We start from the raw sequence: 16,661 nt of genomic DNA on the forward strand, positions 1-16,661 counted from the left end.
GGCCATCGCCACCGCCATTGTGCCACGGTCATCGCCTTTCCACTTGCGTTCCATTATCACCTCTCCAAGCCTATTTGATTCCTCTAAGTTTCATCCCATTGGTGCAGCGGATCGTCGGGAATGTGGACCTCGCCATCGTTGCTCTGGAGCACGCACCGAGTGCCGCCGTCGGGTTCTTGTCGTCGTTCCGACCACTGTAGACCAAGCCAAGCCGAGCCGTCATGCCAAAATCTTCTCCTTGAAGTACTCCTCAAAACCCCTCAAGAAATCCCAGGCAATGGCACAGCAAGTGCGGAGATCGGCCACCGTCTTCTTCACCTCCGGTCGCCGACGACGCCATTGTGGATTCCGCCTCCTCCGGTGAGCCATTATTCGATTACTCGCGCGCACACCATCTCTCTGGCCTCAATAACGTCATGGACTCACATGCATGATAGTTCTTGGAGCCGATTGAGCCGTCGCCATTCACCCCGGATGTTCTTGCCGCCGCCGAGTCGTTCTGCTTGTGGTCATCGCTATCTGGACCTCGCCAAGTTTCTTTGGACGCTCGGTAAGCATCCTAGGATCCCATAGAGGCACATGCATGTAGCTAAATGTCGCGACCGAGAAAATTTGCATTTTCCCGAACGCTAGTGTATTAATCCCTGTCCCAGGAAAAGCCGGGGTACACCACACAAACATGATACAAAAGGCACATCTTTATTATATCGATAATATTTACATTATTACAAAGGCACTTAAGGCCTGATAATCAAAAATAAACAGCAACGGACTAGCGGGCCTACGGCTCCATCTTCACAGGCGCTCAACTGGGGTATAAGCCAGGACTCCACCTAAGACTTCTTTTCCAAAGCTTCTCTTACTGGAGCGGGGGGGGGAGATTGAGCAAGAATGAGTACAACCACAGTACTCAGCAAGTCACACCGGCAGATGCATGATTGATGCAAGGGGGTACAAGGGGTAATAATATAGGGGTTAAGTTTTGCAGAAAACGGCATTTAAAAGTCACTTAGTTGCCCAAAGCCATTTTATAAAGACGATCCTAGAGCTACACAATATTATTAATCAAGGCTGTGAACCCTCACGAACCTGCCTTAACCTAAGGCCTACAATGATTCAGACCGAACTGGCAACCCGACCCTGGGTCCCAGCTCGTCCCAAGCCAACCCAGGCCAACCATTCCACATTTTAGTTGTTAAGCAAATTTTAAGAATTAAAACACTAACTTGGGTACATTGCTAGGCTTGCCCATAACCGAGGGCGCGGCTATTCGAATAGATTATACTCTGATCAGAGGTGTACATCTTTACCCACAAGACACATCTTCCTCACGTGTAATGTCACATCGTGATTTTTGTTTCAGGATTTATAAATTATTTAATAAATTAATAATAGAATTTATAATAGAATGATCTTTAATTTACAAGTGAAGTTAAATGTGGGAAATAAAATTTCCTAAATATAAAGCATGGATGGATTTAATTTTTATTAAATTCTCCATGATTAAGTCAACTCTCTGAAATTTTCTCGGATTTTTCAGAGCTCGATTCCTAAATGATACAAAGAACAGTTCAGTAATTATTTGATCATTAATGATCTAATTATAATTGTTAAGAGCTTTTCTTGTTTAAAAATCCTTAAATTATAAATTGTTGTTTAAAAGGAATTATTAGAAATGATTTTAAAAGCTTAAAAGAGAAGATCTAATTTTAATTTCTTAAATCTCAATATAAAATTGGGCTAGATAAAATTTTATTAAATACTTTGCTTAATTCTATAATTCCTAGATTTTTCTGGGATTTATTTGAGCTAAGGAAGTATTTTTAATAAATGGAATTGCATTTCATGAATAATTTAAATAGAAAAAGGTTTTTAAAAGTCTTCTTTTGGCTTTGGGCCGAAAGCCGGCCCAAAACCCTCTCTCTTTCTCTCTCCCCGGCCCAAGTCGGCCCAGTCCGCCGAGCCGCCGCTCTCTTCTCTCTCTCAGTCGCTGACAGGTGGGTCCCACTTGTCAGGCCTGTCGTCAACCTCGCGCCGTCGCCCGGCCGAAACCCTAGCCGAGCCGCGCCGCCGCCGCTTTCCAATCCGCTCGATCCTTTCCCGATCCGGTGAAATCAATAGAGGGGAAATGATCTTCTCGATCTCCTCTACCTTTTCTCTTTTGGAATCATCACCTAATTCGGTTTGGAAATTCGTGGATTCGAGGTCGAATTGGATCGGTCTCTTTCCTCCAAACCCCGTTCTTTCCTTCCCGCCGCCGGTCGCCGTGGGCCTTCGCCGCCGTCTTCCAACCCCTTTAAAAGGATCCCTGAGCTCTCCTCTACCCGCCGCCACCCTCGCCTTCGCCTCTCGTCGCCGGTAGCGCCCTAGCGCCGTGTGACTTTGAGCCGCCGTCGTCGCCGTCGCTCCAGCCGTGCGCCGTCGCCGTTTCGGTCGTCGTCGTCGCTCGGGGAGGTCGCCATCGTGGTCGCCAAGTCGCCGCCGTCCTCGTCCGCCTTTTCGCCGCCGCCGAAGACCGCCGGAGCACCGTCGCCGCCGTCGACCCGATCTTCGTCGCCGCTTCGACCTCATCGCCGACGTCGTCCGTTGCTCCTCCGCCGTTGCTTTGGTCACCGGTGAGTTCGCCGTGCCGTCCGCTACCCGTTGGTGTCCTCCGTTTGCGTCGTCGCGCCGTCGTTCGCCGGCGAGCTTGCGCCGCCCGAGCCGCCGCCGGTGCTGACGTCATCGCTGACGTCATCGTTGCCGTTTCCCGTGAGCCGGTCGTGGACCGTTCGATCTCGGCCACCCGTTTTGGATCAAGTCGATCTCGGCCGTCCGTTCCCGTGAACCGTTGCCGTGCACCCGGTCCACCGCAAACCCTAGCCGCTGACGCAATAATCCTCCTTTTCCTTTTCAAAAATAATTCATTATTGCGTCATAATTCAATTAAAATCCATATAAGTGTTTTAATCCGATTTAATCTTTAAAAATTCATAACTAATTCATTGTAACTCAGTTTAATGTGGTTCAAGTTGCAAAAGTTGTATAAAATAAAGATCTACATATTAAAATTGTCCATAAATTGAATTAAATTTATTTAATTCTTTTTAAATGGGCTTTAATTAGATTTAATCTTGTAAAATTCATAATAAATTCATATGAAGTCAGAATGAGGCCGTTCAAGTCTCATAATTCATCTAAAATTATGATCTACATGTTTGCTTACTTTTTATGTACTGTTTATTTGGTTTTTATTAGTCTTTTTCTTCGTTTTGCGTGTTAGCTTGTCGTTTCCGTCGTTGCGAAGGTTCGTGAGTGCGTCGGGAGTGTTCAGAAGATTAATTGAAGACCGATTATTGCAAGGCAAGTCACACAGATCCTAAACACAATCCTTTGAGCATGTTGATCCTATATTTATATTCTCTATTTATTTCAACTGTGCATTTACTTTCGAATGTCACTGGGTGGTGTGAATCTATTCCTTTATTATGGCCTGTTTGCATTGATTACTTTATTCCTTGATACCTTGGGTTATCATAACTTGACTAGTTGAGCTTTATATATTGGTTCAGCTAGATATTAAATATGATTGCTTAGCCATGCTTAGAAACATTAGCACACTATTGGGATAACTTATGACTCACTATTATTTAATGATGGCTTAATGATAGTTCACGATGGTCAATCGTGATTGGTTAATTAATTACTTGCCAACTAAAACTTGATAATGGTGGGTTGTGAGCACATGGTTTTGAGAGTCGTGCTCATGGCAATTAAGGACCGGTTCGCGAGCTACTGTTGTGAAACATTAACCGTGCCAACCACAAGCCAGCGTGGGCAACGGCTTTACCTTTTGTATAACATGATTCATTGCGGAGCACCAGACTGAGAAGTGGCGGAGATAAGCCCACGGGGGTCGCTGGGGAGTCCATGCCTTGTTTTATAAGGGGGTGATTATGATCCAGGAATGGTGCACTGTGGTGAGTTGTGTTGTGCAAAGGGTATTGTCACAGCCTCTATTCGGATACTTTCCAGTATCGCGACGCATGGTAGACATGATGTTGAGGCTGTGTCTTGTGGGTATAGTGGTACACCTCTGGCCAGAGTAAAACTATTCGAATAGCCGTGCCCGCGGTTATGGGCGGGTTGAGCAATGTTTTTCGTGATTAGTCTCACACCTCTCACAATAATTATGGATGTTATACCGGGTAATAATTTGCTTAGCTCCTGGTTTGGAGTTAGATCTGTTCAGCCGGGTATGGTTGTTCAGGATGGTTGGGCCTGTGCAGCATGGGTGTGCTGTTCAGTGTTGATTAAAATTCCTGATTAATTACTCCAATGTTTTACTTCTCTTAAATGTTTTGCTAAATGCTGCTTTTGCAAATAAGCCTATATTATGCCATCCTTTGGTATCCTTGTGCACTTGCATATTTGCTGTGTGGCTTGTTGAGTATATCATATGCTCATTCTTGCAATAATCAATCAACCTCAGTTGAAGAAAAAGGATCCAGAAGGAGAAGACGTTTGGCTTATACCCCAGTTGAGCTGCCTGTGGGAGTGGAGCCAGAGCTTCGCTAGATTTTATTTTCCGCTGCAGTTTTCTTCATGATGAGGACTAAGTGCCTCATAAGTAAGTATTTATCGTTTTAGTTAATTTGATGAATCTGTATATTAAATTGTCAGTTTGTGTACCTCGGCTAATTCCTGGACGAGGATTTTATGCACAAATAAGTTCGGAAATTACTAGTGAATTTCCGGGCGTGACATGTAACCACGTGCCACATACCACCACGGTATACGGACGGAAGACGTGACATAATTCCCAACCCATCCTAGCCATAAACAAGAGTACCGACCCAACCCCACCTACGGCCGGAACCCCCGGGACAGGTAGGCAGGACTGAGCCCCTAGCAGCAGGACACCGGCCCTGTGCCCTGACATCTCGACTACCGGGCCGCAGCTCGTGTAGCCTTCATTTGCCCTAGAGATGTCCATCGACCCCCGACTTCGTCCATCTCCATCCGTGTACTTTTGTTTATAACCAGACTGAGCCACAAACTAAGCTTTACCCACTAGACATGTGGAAGTACGGTAGTGCTTTGCAACAGAGGCCCGAGCTTAATCCTTATAGTACCCGAGGTACGACTAACAAAACCCAACCATGCACCTCGAGCCCAGTCTAAAACCATTTTGGGGGTTTTGAATAGAGGGGGAGGTGTGTGTCCAATTCCAACATAAGCCAACCATTCCATAGTGTCTAGGTGATATGAATATTCCCAAAGTCTAGAGTTGTAAAACCACCTAATGTTGCCTAATTAACCAGCGAAGCATCTACCTAAAATCATACTAGTGGTACCATGAGTAGAGTGTCCACTAGTTGGTGTTTTGTTTATTCTAGGGTGAACAAGGTAATAATAACAATAACAATAATAAGGTCATAACAAAGGTACATAGGCATGGCTAGATAAAACAGTGATAACGCGTGAATTTAAATAAAGCGATAATGCAATAATTTAAATCAAAATAATTTTATAAACTAGGATTCAATATGTTCAAGGATGATGTGACTTGCCTTGCTCACTTTCCCAAACGTCGGCTTCAACCTCCACGAAGAGCGGATCTTCCGAAGCTGCAACGTCTACACGACCAACGGAAAAGAAAAGGCTTTTACTCTAATAAACTCCATATAACAAGCAGGAGCAAAGCACAAAAATGGGTTCTTGACTTCTTAAGGAAAAATTAGAGACTTGAACGGTCCAATTCCGAGTTCAAATGGCCAAGTTATGGCCATTTGAAGTTTATATGCTCTTTAAATGAATATTTGCGAATTTCTTCATTTAAATTTTAATTTAAAAAGGGTTTATTGCGTCAGCCGAGGGGAGGGGGCGCGCGGACCGGGTCCACGGGAGTGGGGCCCACGCGGCAGCCTCACGGTCCACGGTGGACCGGGCGAACCCGGGCTCGCACCGGCCGGCGCCGTGGGCCCCACGCGTCAGCCGCACCCGAGGGCGCGGGCGGCTGACTGCCGGGCCCCACGCGGCAGCCACTCGGCGCGCCCGAGGGCGGCCACGCCGGCGCGGTCGGCGGGAGGCGGCTCACCTACGCCCCGATGGTCGCCGCCGGCGACCACCGGCGCGGCGGAGCGGCGGCCGAGAGAGGGGAGGGAAGGGGGAAAGGAGGCGACGGTCCACGGCTCACCCCGGGGCGACGGCGTCGACGGAGGAGGCGGCCGGAGCGGAGGGAGGCGGCGGCGCGGTTCGGGTCGACGGGGTCGGCGGCGTTCCGGCGGTCGGCGGACTCGGCGAGGGGGTGGACGGGGTCGACGGCGGTGCGGCGAAGCCAGAGGAGGCGACGCCGGGGCGGGAGGCGGTCCGGGGCGACAACGGCGGCGGACCGGAGCTCGGCGGCGAAGGCGGAGAGAGAGAGCAACGTCGCAAGCTCGAATCCGGCGAGGAGGAAGGGCGGCGAGAGGCGGAAACGGACGGAGGAGGCGCGGAGAGGGTTTATATAGGGTTGGAAGGGGGAGAGAGCGGTCGGAGGGGAAGGAAACCGGCGAGGGAGGTCCGGCCGCCATCAATGGCGCCGGCGAGATTTGCAGGGGCAAATCCGCCCGTTTGAACGCGAGAGAGAGAGGGAAAAATGGGGGGAAAGGGAGAGGGGATCACGGGGAGTGATTCCCCCCACTTTATTGCACGCGGGGACGGCGGGAGGCGGCGGGATTCGCGGCGGCGGCGGCGCTAGGGCGCGGGGGAGGCGGCGGGAGCGGCGGGAGGAAGGGGATGACGGGTGGGCCCCACCCGTCAGCGAGGGTGGCGGGCGGGCCCGCCCGTCAGCGGCGCGCGCGTGGGGAGAGGCCGAGTGGGCCGTGGGGAGAGGAGAGAGAGGGGGAGGGAGATGGGCCGAGGGGGAAGGAGGGAGGGCGGCCCAAGAGAGAGAGAGGGAAGGAAAAAGAGAGGGAGGAGGGAAGGACTTTGGCCGCAGGCCGAGAGAGAGAGGAAGGCTTTGGGCCAGACTTGGCCCAAAGGGAGGAGGGGGATTATTTTTAGCTTTTTCTTTTTAAATAAACTTTGATCAAGGTTGTTGTTGCTTAATAAATAATTCCCATGCTCTGAAAATTCAAGTAAAATTTGAGGGCTCCTTTTAGACCAAGGAGAATTTAACAAAAATTTTCCGGACCACATTCGAATTTTTCTTGTACGTATTTTAGTGTTTGCTAATTTCTTTTCAAATTTTAATTAATTCTATTATTCCTTTTAGGGAATGATTTTTATTTCGGAATGAATTTATGAGGACGTGACACTAAACATCTAGATCAATGCTCTACCTCCACATGCACCGTCACCCGAGAACCACCGCCGCTCGCACTGCCGTCGCCATTAATTCCGATGACCAATGCTTGCAAGAATACCACCTATAGCCTTGCCTTGAACCCCTTTACATTTTATCCTTAGGTTGCACGCCGAGATCTGCCGCCGTTTGCCACCGGCGAGCTCGAGAACGAGCTCGGGCATGGCTAGCTCTGTGTCAGCTCAATCCAACGACCTCTGTTGAGAAGAATCAAAACTCTAGGTACTAGTTTGTAAAACCTACCTCACACACAGAACAGTCACAGGACTGCGGGATGATTTCCTGAAACACTAGGGGCCACTTTTGCATATTGGCCTGAGACTGACCTGTGGACCCAATCTATTTAAATTCTGGAAAAATCTAAATGAAATGCCTAAAGCTTTATATTTTCATCAGAAAAACATGTAAACTTGTAAAATCCTTAACAAATTGAAAACAACTCGTTTTACAGTAATACAAATTACTGTTAACTCATCGAATCATGAACTTTAGTGTTATTGCATAAAAACTTGCACTCACAGTACAAATGTAGCCTCTAAAATTGGTCTAAGATAAATCATACATAAAGCATATACAAACTTATAAAATGCATACAAAATTCATTTCAACTCATTTTAGAGCAAACTTAGTTTCTACAGATCTACCAACATGTTCTCTAAAAACAAAGTAAAATAAAACATATACATACTTTACATCAAATGCCTCTAAAAATTATCTTTAAAATAACTAGTTTTGCATAAGCTGAACTTTAGAAGTTTATATAAAATTCATCTTATATCCTTTTTGAGTAAACTCAAGTTCTGTAGAATCATAGAGTTGTGCACTTCAATGTTATAAAATAAAAAGACATACTTACAGTATAATAAAAACCCCTAAGCATTTATCTAAGGAATAAGCAACATGGAGCATACCTTAAATTGTAAAATTTGTAGAAAATTCATCTTTAGTCTAAATGAAGTGAACCAAATTTCTATAGAACCAGCAAGTAATATACTTCAACCTAGTAGAGTGAATTATAGCACCCTCTGTACAGACCATAACTCTAAACCTTAATTTGGTACAATAGGTACTAAACACATAATAGTGGTTAAACAATACATATGAATAAGTATATATATGCATGGTAGCTCCAAATAAATCCAAATAAAACTTGTTAGGACCAGTGGAGCCATAGTTCCATCCCCATCTACCAAAACTTAGATGAACTTAGCTCATGCAACAATCTTTAGGTTGATAAGTTAAGTAATTAACATAGAACATCCCTATTTATAAAATGTGTAGTAAAATAATATAAACTCTAAAATTATGAACTAAGATTATATTATTTAACTAAAATACTCATTTTATACAACACTAGCAAGTTAGAGCAAGTTCTGGACCTAAATCTCCAAAGCCATGTGCACATAGAGACTTTATGCCTATATGCCTAGAACACGTTAAAACTTGTAAAATACATAAAGAATTCATATTAACTCTAAAAATTATGAAACCAAATGTGTTAGTCTTAGAAAACACATACCTTCACCTCAGCAAACATAAACATAATAAGAATCACCTTACAACAGCATATCACAATAGTACATAAGTAAATACTACCCTATACCGAGCAAACTTCTAAAATTCATAACTCTCAAATAAAAAGAGATAAAATAGAAATTCTTTTACCTAAATTCATATTAGACCAGTACCTATCCATTGTGCACTAATCAAGCATTTTAGAGCATTTTGGATTTTTCGCATATTTCGGTGTTTAATTGCATAACGTGTACTTTGTATAGATGATTGCTTAAACGGTGAAGAAGTGAATTAGGTGCTGACATTTTCCAGTTGCAAGGCAAGTCCAACCTCCCTCTCTTTGATCACTTTGAACCTATGTTTTGGAGGTTATTGAAAATGTTTGCAAATCTTGCATGTCGATTGTACACTAATAAATTAAAATTTTGTTAAACTTGTTAGACAAATTCCTATTATTTGCATTATTAACTTAACCCCACATATATCCATATCCCTCATTCCTAACCTTAGGAATCATATCGTAATACTACTTGGAATATGAGTTACATTGTCACTAGTTTACTATATTGCTTAGCCATGCTTAGAATTGTTTTACTTATCACTTGGGCTCATATTAACATGAAAAATGATTTTATTAAGATTCTGGACAGAGATGAATAAATGAAGTATTTGACAAATAAAATGATGGAAAACATGGATTTTAGGTTTGGGCCTCATGTGGTACACATAAGGTGATTAGTTGTGTACCGATAGGGGGAGTGTGATCCCAAACTGACCTAAGGACTTCACTCAATGTCAGTTCATTTCGTATACAGTACAACCACATGTGCTAGTATGGGATAGCCCAAGCTTAGTAAATTATTTATGGTTTAGCCTTACATTCTGGTAGGCCCGTGTGTATGAGTTCGTATAATTCAGAGGAGCTTCCTATTTACCCCGACGTGGTAGTTTAGGTGACTAAGCGTGTCCAATACAATGTTATTGTGCCACGTGGCGGGTTCCCGTTGTGTCCGCCACCACAGTGTTAAGTTTAAGGCGTGGGCCCGCGACTTAACGGTTCTAGGTCATATATCGAGTATGGCTTAGGATGGAGTAACACATATCATGCTGGTGTAAGGCTAAATCATGAATTTTGGAAAAGTTTTGTTGTGGGTAATAAATCAGGTACTTATGTATCGCGTGCCATGCTCTTGCATGATTATTATTTCGCATCATGTGGGTAAAGTGTACAAACTCTGCAGAGTAAAAACTAATCGATTAACCGTGCTCGCGGTCATGAGCGGTGTGTGGATATCTATTGTGTATAGACTTGTGTTTATTCTTCTAAATGCTGAAATTTACCTTCAAATTGTGATGAGATTTGAGAATGATCTCCTTGCTGCCATGGATGGCAATGAGGTGCATATTTACACATGATTAATATCTACTTTGATGCCCATATGCTAAAATACTAGCTTGCTGAAATTTATTTGAAAGCAAATCTGATTTGAAATTGTTTTATGCAAATAAAACTTGCTTTATGCTAAAAAGAACCATATTATGCCTTCCTTGATTATATGCCTTGCAAGTAGAGTGTTAGGTTTGTCTTGGTGCTTGCCAGTACATTATTTCTAATAATGTGCTGACTCTTGTTGTTGAATTAACCTTTTGCTTGCAGGTTTTAGATTTAGTCTTTGAGTGATGCGGGTATTCGACTGCTTCTTCTAGGGCTTGAACTTAATGGGGGTAAACCCCTAGTCGGTTTGCTTCTGGATTGGGTAGACAAGCTTCCACTGTTCTATTATTTATTTGGCCGGTCGGCCAATGTAACTAAAGTAGATGTAGTTTATAATCGCTTTCATCTTATTTGTGTTTGCTATGTATAACCATGCTTGAGATGAAAGTGTGAATCTAGTGCACATCCTAGGAACTAGATTCACATGAGTATGAGTTAAGAATATTTGAGATGTTGTAGATCTTTAGCCATTTTTGTCAAGTCTCCTAAATGTGTAATACATCTGGTCGCCGCCTTCGAGTGGTTTGACTGGCACATCTCAGGCTGAAGTTGACTGACAGGCTAAAGGCCCAGCAATGTCTCCAATATTCCTCTCTCAAGGCGTTGGATATTTCATTATGCTTGTTTGATGACTTGAATTATTCATTTCATCTCTTAATTATAATAGAAGGTCCAGAGAGCCTACGACACTAATATAGTTATAATTGTAATTATTGCAGAGATATGGACATGCTCTAATGGATGTATCATTCGCCGAGGTATTTGCCGCCATATATGAAGAAGTATCTAAATTTATTGATATTGTTAAGGCGCATGCTGAGAAAAACAATAAGAGGTGGATATATTGTCCATGTGCTAGATGTAAGAATGAAATGTTATGGGCATATCTTACAACAGTAATGGAGCACTTAGTGAGTCGTGGATTTATGGATAACTACGTTATATGGACACATCATGGCGAACATGACGAAGATCGACCCAATGAAAAAAAAAAGATTGGCCGGATGTTGAAGACATGGATTACACGGATGGTTGTGGTGAAGACAATATTGATCTAGAGAAAATGGTATGCCATGCAGATCTGGAGGTGCTAGTTGGGTCGGCTAGAGGTTTAGATAATTTTAAAGCTTTGAAGAAGGCAGCGAAGGATGTTTTGAATGATAAGTCAAAGGGCCGTGATAGTGAGTTCCTAATATTATGGTAAGTTCTTGAACTTATGAGGTTGAAGGTGATATTTGGATGGTTTGATAGTAGCTTCGACAGTCTTCTTAAACATTTGAAGATCATGCTTCCGAACCCTAACTCATTACCATCGAACACATATTGAGCGAGGAAACTCATATGTCCCCTTTCCCTTCGTGTGGAGAACATTCATGCGTGTGTGTTGGTATTTCTTAAACTCACAGATAAAATCCGCAAGCGCACGGAAAATACCAATGTATTACTTCACCCGGGAGTATTCCAAGGTATCGATTTCCACAGGGAACGTGTGTGTCGGCTCTTCACCAGGTTCGTCTAATGACACGAAGCTAAGATTGGCTAAGGGTAGAGAGGATTTACTAGTGAGAGACAGTGTCGAATATGTGTACGTAGTCGGTTACAGTTTAAGACTTGGAGTTGTGATATGTATTAGGACCAAAGTATGAGTTGGACTCTATCCTATGATCTCTCATAAATAGAGGGGCATGCCTGTTGTAACCGAATGGCGACTTAGCATAGCGACAGGGAGCGGCTACCGGCGGTGTTTGGCCATGAGTCGTTGTAACTCTGATACACTGTATATGCTGGATCGGTGAGAAGCGCCCGTAATCAGTGCCCCGGAGATGTAGGCTACGGCTGAACTCCGTTACCAAATATCGTGTCTCGGTGTCGTCATCATGTTTGGATCTCCTATGGCGTTTTCTTCCGCGTTTAGTTACCGATGTCGATTCCGGGGCTTGTTTTAAACAAGTGGTATCAGAGCCCAAGGTTTGGAATCTGGAATAGTTTCCATGGGTCACATGGTGGGGAGGCCATGTAACAAGTCTTCGGGGTCACATGGGTTGATGTGACGGGGGAGATTGTTGGGCCCGATGTGTGACGGGTGTTGACGGTCGTTATCGACCAATTTCGACCATCAATATTACCCAATATATGAAGACTAACTATGCTTGGTATTTCTTAGCGACACTACTGGAAATATAATTCCTAGCAATAGCACTAAAAATAATCCTGGTATATTATGGTTCAGATGTGATCCGCAAGCGCACGGATATACCATTGTAGCATTTCACCTAGGAGTATTCCAAGGTATCGTATTTATTTTATCCTAATGGAAGATATAATAAGAGAGTACTATGCTAACAATTCATATATTACTTATATACATCAAAGTCTATGCAAGGGTTAATTCAGTTCAAAGGGTAGGTTGACACACAGAAGAAAGAACTATGAACTACTCTCTCTCTCTAAATATAATCTAGGCTAAGCGGAGAAAGAATAGGAAAAGTATCATTGTTGTACTTCTAGTATACATACATCTTTAGCCTCCTAGTAGACAGTCATGCAACCAATACCCCGTACCCAATGTCCTCCTGGTGTTTCGAGAGACCACCCCTGGTTCCGAGTTCCTTACGATAACCTGTCATGGCCATCCAACCGGGGTTAAATACGGAGGAGTGCCCTCCCCAGGAAATTGCACTTAGGATAATATACACATGCAGAGGAACACCCGTACTGAGCTGTCACCATCAGCGGCCAGCCTCTGAACCACTGTATATTACCCCAATTAATGGTATCTAATAATCTAAACACCGCGCTTACATTACTAGATACTACTCTACATCCTTGCAACCGACATAGAGCAACCGAATACGAGGACACTAAAACCACACCAATACACTTATCTGGAAAGCTAGTTACATGACTATATTGATTCAAGTATAAAGTAAAGTCGGTACTCAAATAATATGAATGGAATAAAATACCGAAAATGTATAAAGAAGAATATTCTATTAATTCAATAAGTCTTACAAAAGAAGAGAGGAAAGCTACTAGAGCCATACCCAAAATATCCTAAAGACTTGAGGACTATGAAGACTATTCTATTTCCTACTCCACTAGCACTAGAACTACTAAACTAAACTTGAGAGAGCTCTTGATCTTCTTCTTGAGGTGTGTGTGAGAATGAATGAGAGGAGGGGTATTTATAGGCCATGAGGTGCCTTGGGAGTGTGGAGATGCTCCAAGCATTCTAGGAGCATCTTTGCTCTCCTCATGACAAGTGGCATGATGAAGCATTCAAAGAGCATCTTTCACCCTCCGTGTGCCATGTGTCCATGCTTATGACGGTTTCCACCGGTAGAAACGGCCACAACCGTCATTAGGAAACAGTTACTACCGACCTCGGCTTGGGCCTGGGCTGATTGGGCTTAGCCATGATTTGGCCGAACCCTGGTCAGCTCCCCTAACGCTCATTTTTTTCTGCTAGACTGACAGGTGGGTCCCTCTGACGGTGACATCCATTTTGGGCCAAATTCAGATATATATAAATTGGACCTTTGGGCCTCCTAATGGATTTGTAGGTTACTGGCAGACTTTCGACCGATTGATCGATATGTTTCCACCGTCTTTCACTTTACTTTGGTAGCTTCTCCTGCATTGGTTAGTTTGCCAAGCACATAGTGGAATAGAATATTTTATTTGCGAAATAATGCGCCGTTGCTAGGGAAGATAAATGATTAAGAGTTTACTACATGCTAATAATTTTATATATTACCTCTATATGATCACTGTCCTTTGTTGGCAACCGTTGTTTGTTTTCTCTTTTATTTGAGAACAGGGTAGTGCATGATTGGTTTGGATTTGCTGATCAATTTCAAAGAGAATCCAAAATCACTCCTGAGAAGAGCCAGACCTAGAGTCATCTCTCCTCAAGTGACTTTATCAGCAACCGGATCAGCATACCAGCATCATCAACACTTAACAATACAGCTGAGAAGACACTTCGCGAGTTCGCTGATCTCTCCACTGGCAAAGTGCCCGTTGGACCCCGAGTCGGCATGGAGATGGTGACTTTTTATCTGAAAACCAGCCTAACCAACATAGCGCAGGCTAGCCGTTCTGTGGCAAGCCTAATGAGGATGCAAGTGCTCATATGCACAAATTCCTGGATATCTGTAGCACGGAGTCAGTCTAGATACTATGAGGCTCTGACTGTTTCCGTTTTCCCTCCTCGGAAGAGCAAAACAGTGGTTCTACGCCAACCGTGCAATGGTGAATACCCGGAATAAGTGCTCAACGGTATTCCTCTCAAAATTCTTTCCGATGGGCAAGACCAACGCTCTTCGTGGGAGAATATCCATCTTTCAGCAGACGAGGGATGAAACCATTCCTGAAGCTTGGGAAAGGCTGCAGGAGTACGTCACCACCCGTCCTCATCATGGGACGGACGAGTGGCTCATCCTACAGAATTTCTTCAACGGATTAATCCTCTCGTCCCAGGATCACCTGGGCGCTGCTGCTGGAGGAGCACTCTTCTCAAAGACGGTCAGAGATACCAATGGCTTGATTGAGAAGATGGTCTCAAATATGGGTTAGAGCGAGGAACGACTCCAAACCCGTCAACGCGGCATGCACACCATCAGAGATACCATGCCTATGCAGTTTGATAACTACTTTAATATTAGCTAAACACTAAAGAAACCACTATATATTGTTTGTCACCACTACACCCACCTCAATCCTACTTTGGGATATGTTGGTATTTCATAACATTACTAGAAATATAATTCCCAGCAATGGCGCAAAAATACTCCTGGTATATTATGGTTACATAGTTCATCCGCAAGTGCACGGATATACCATTGTAGCATTTCACCCGAGAGTATTCGAAGGGTATCGTATTTATTTAATCCCGTGGAAAGATCATAGTAGAGAGAACCATTCTAATAATTTATATGTTACTTTTTTTTAACGGTTAAACAGCAGGAGAGGCTCCTACTGTGATATATTAAAATAAAATATGTGCAGGAGAGAGATAGTAAGGGGGAAATAAAAACAGCAGAAAGAGAAAGAAGATTTTTAGCTAATAGATTGTATCCATGATTGCCAACTTGGTTTGATTAAAGTCTTTACTCTATGCACATGCCAAGTAAATTCCTCTTGAAACTGATGGGTACTCCGTTGAATATGAGATCATTTCTTCTAGCCCATAAGTTCCAACATCCAATTCTAAGAATTTCCATAAAAAAGGGGTGTGGAAATTGTCGTTGTGCTGTCATTATCATGCTCATGAATTCCATATTCAGGTTCCATGTTATACCAAGATGGTTCCAACATTGCTGAGCAAAATGGCAGGAGAAAAACAAATGGGTGTAGTCTTCTGTGGTTGCCGAATTGCAGATATTGCATATGGTTCCCCTTTGAGTGTTAAATCGCTTTCTTTGTAAGAGTTCTTTCGTATTTAGTCGATCCATCAGAAGTAACCACAGGAAAACCTTTATCTTCATAGTGTATTTACTTTTCCAAACAAGGGTAAGAGGGATATCTGGCTGAATATGAGCAAAAAAGAGGTCATACAGTCGTTTGGGTTGGTATATGTTTGGAGACCATATGTAATTCCATTGATCAGCTTCTTCAGATGGATTAGCAAGGGCGATGTGATTTGTTAACTCATGCCATTGACTAATAGCTTGCTCTGGGATAGGGATGTGGAAAAGTTGTTCAATATTGCTTGATGAGAGGTTGAAATTCCTGAAAGATATGTCCTCCTGTCTTGGATAAGAAAAAAATGAGACTGAGAGTGTCTTGCAGAATTTGACCATTCCAATTGTCTTTCCATACAAGGGTTGTGTTTCCAATCCAATAGCTACAGTTGTGATTGCTCTGAAAATAGGGATGAGCCTAAAAATGTCCTTCCACCAAAATGACCCTTTTTCCTTATGTTAATGGGGTGGTTTGTCTGAGTCAGCGTAATATTTGTTCCGAATTAACTTTACCCATGGTAGATCTTTGCAATTAAAAAATCTGTCAAGATGTTTGATGAGGAGAGCAATATTCTGCACTTCTAAATTCAGAATTCCCAACCCACCCTTATTTTTAGGCTTACATACCAGATCCCAGGCTGCCAGTGTCATCTTGCTCTGTCAATATGCTGAATGATCTTTTTTGGGAGTTTTAGGGTGCACATATAGTAGGTTGGGAGAGCTGACAATACTGAGTTGACCAAAGTCAATCTTTGTCCCTGATTGAGATATACTGAAGTGGATGGTAATCTTCTTTCGATTCTGTCTACTAAAGGTGCAAAATCAATGATTCTTGGCTTGTTAATGCCCATTGGTAATC

General features: G+C 43.4%; 1 non-coding gene across 1 annotated transcript; it reads right to left on the reverse strand.

Annotated features, from left to right (window-relative positions):
* Positions 1-14,657: 14,657 nt before the first annotated feature.
* Positions 14,658-14,764, reverse strand: LOC112939133 (small nucleolar RNA R71). The gene has a single exon (XR_003242675.1). It is a non-coding gene; the product is annotated as a small nucleolar RNA R71 (small nucleolar RNA).
* Between the last annotated feature and the right edge of the window lie 1,897 nt (positions 14,765-16,661).

This window comes from Oryza sativa, chromosome 5 (assembly GCF_034140825.1).
Source record: "Oryza sativa Japonica Group chromosome 5, ASM3414082v1".
NCBI lineage: Eukaryota > Viridiplantae > Streptophyta > Magnoliopsida > Poales > Poaceae > Oryza > Oryza sativa.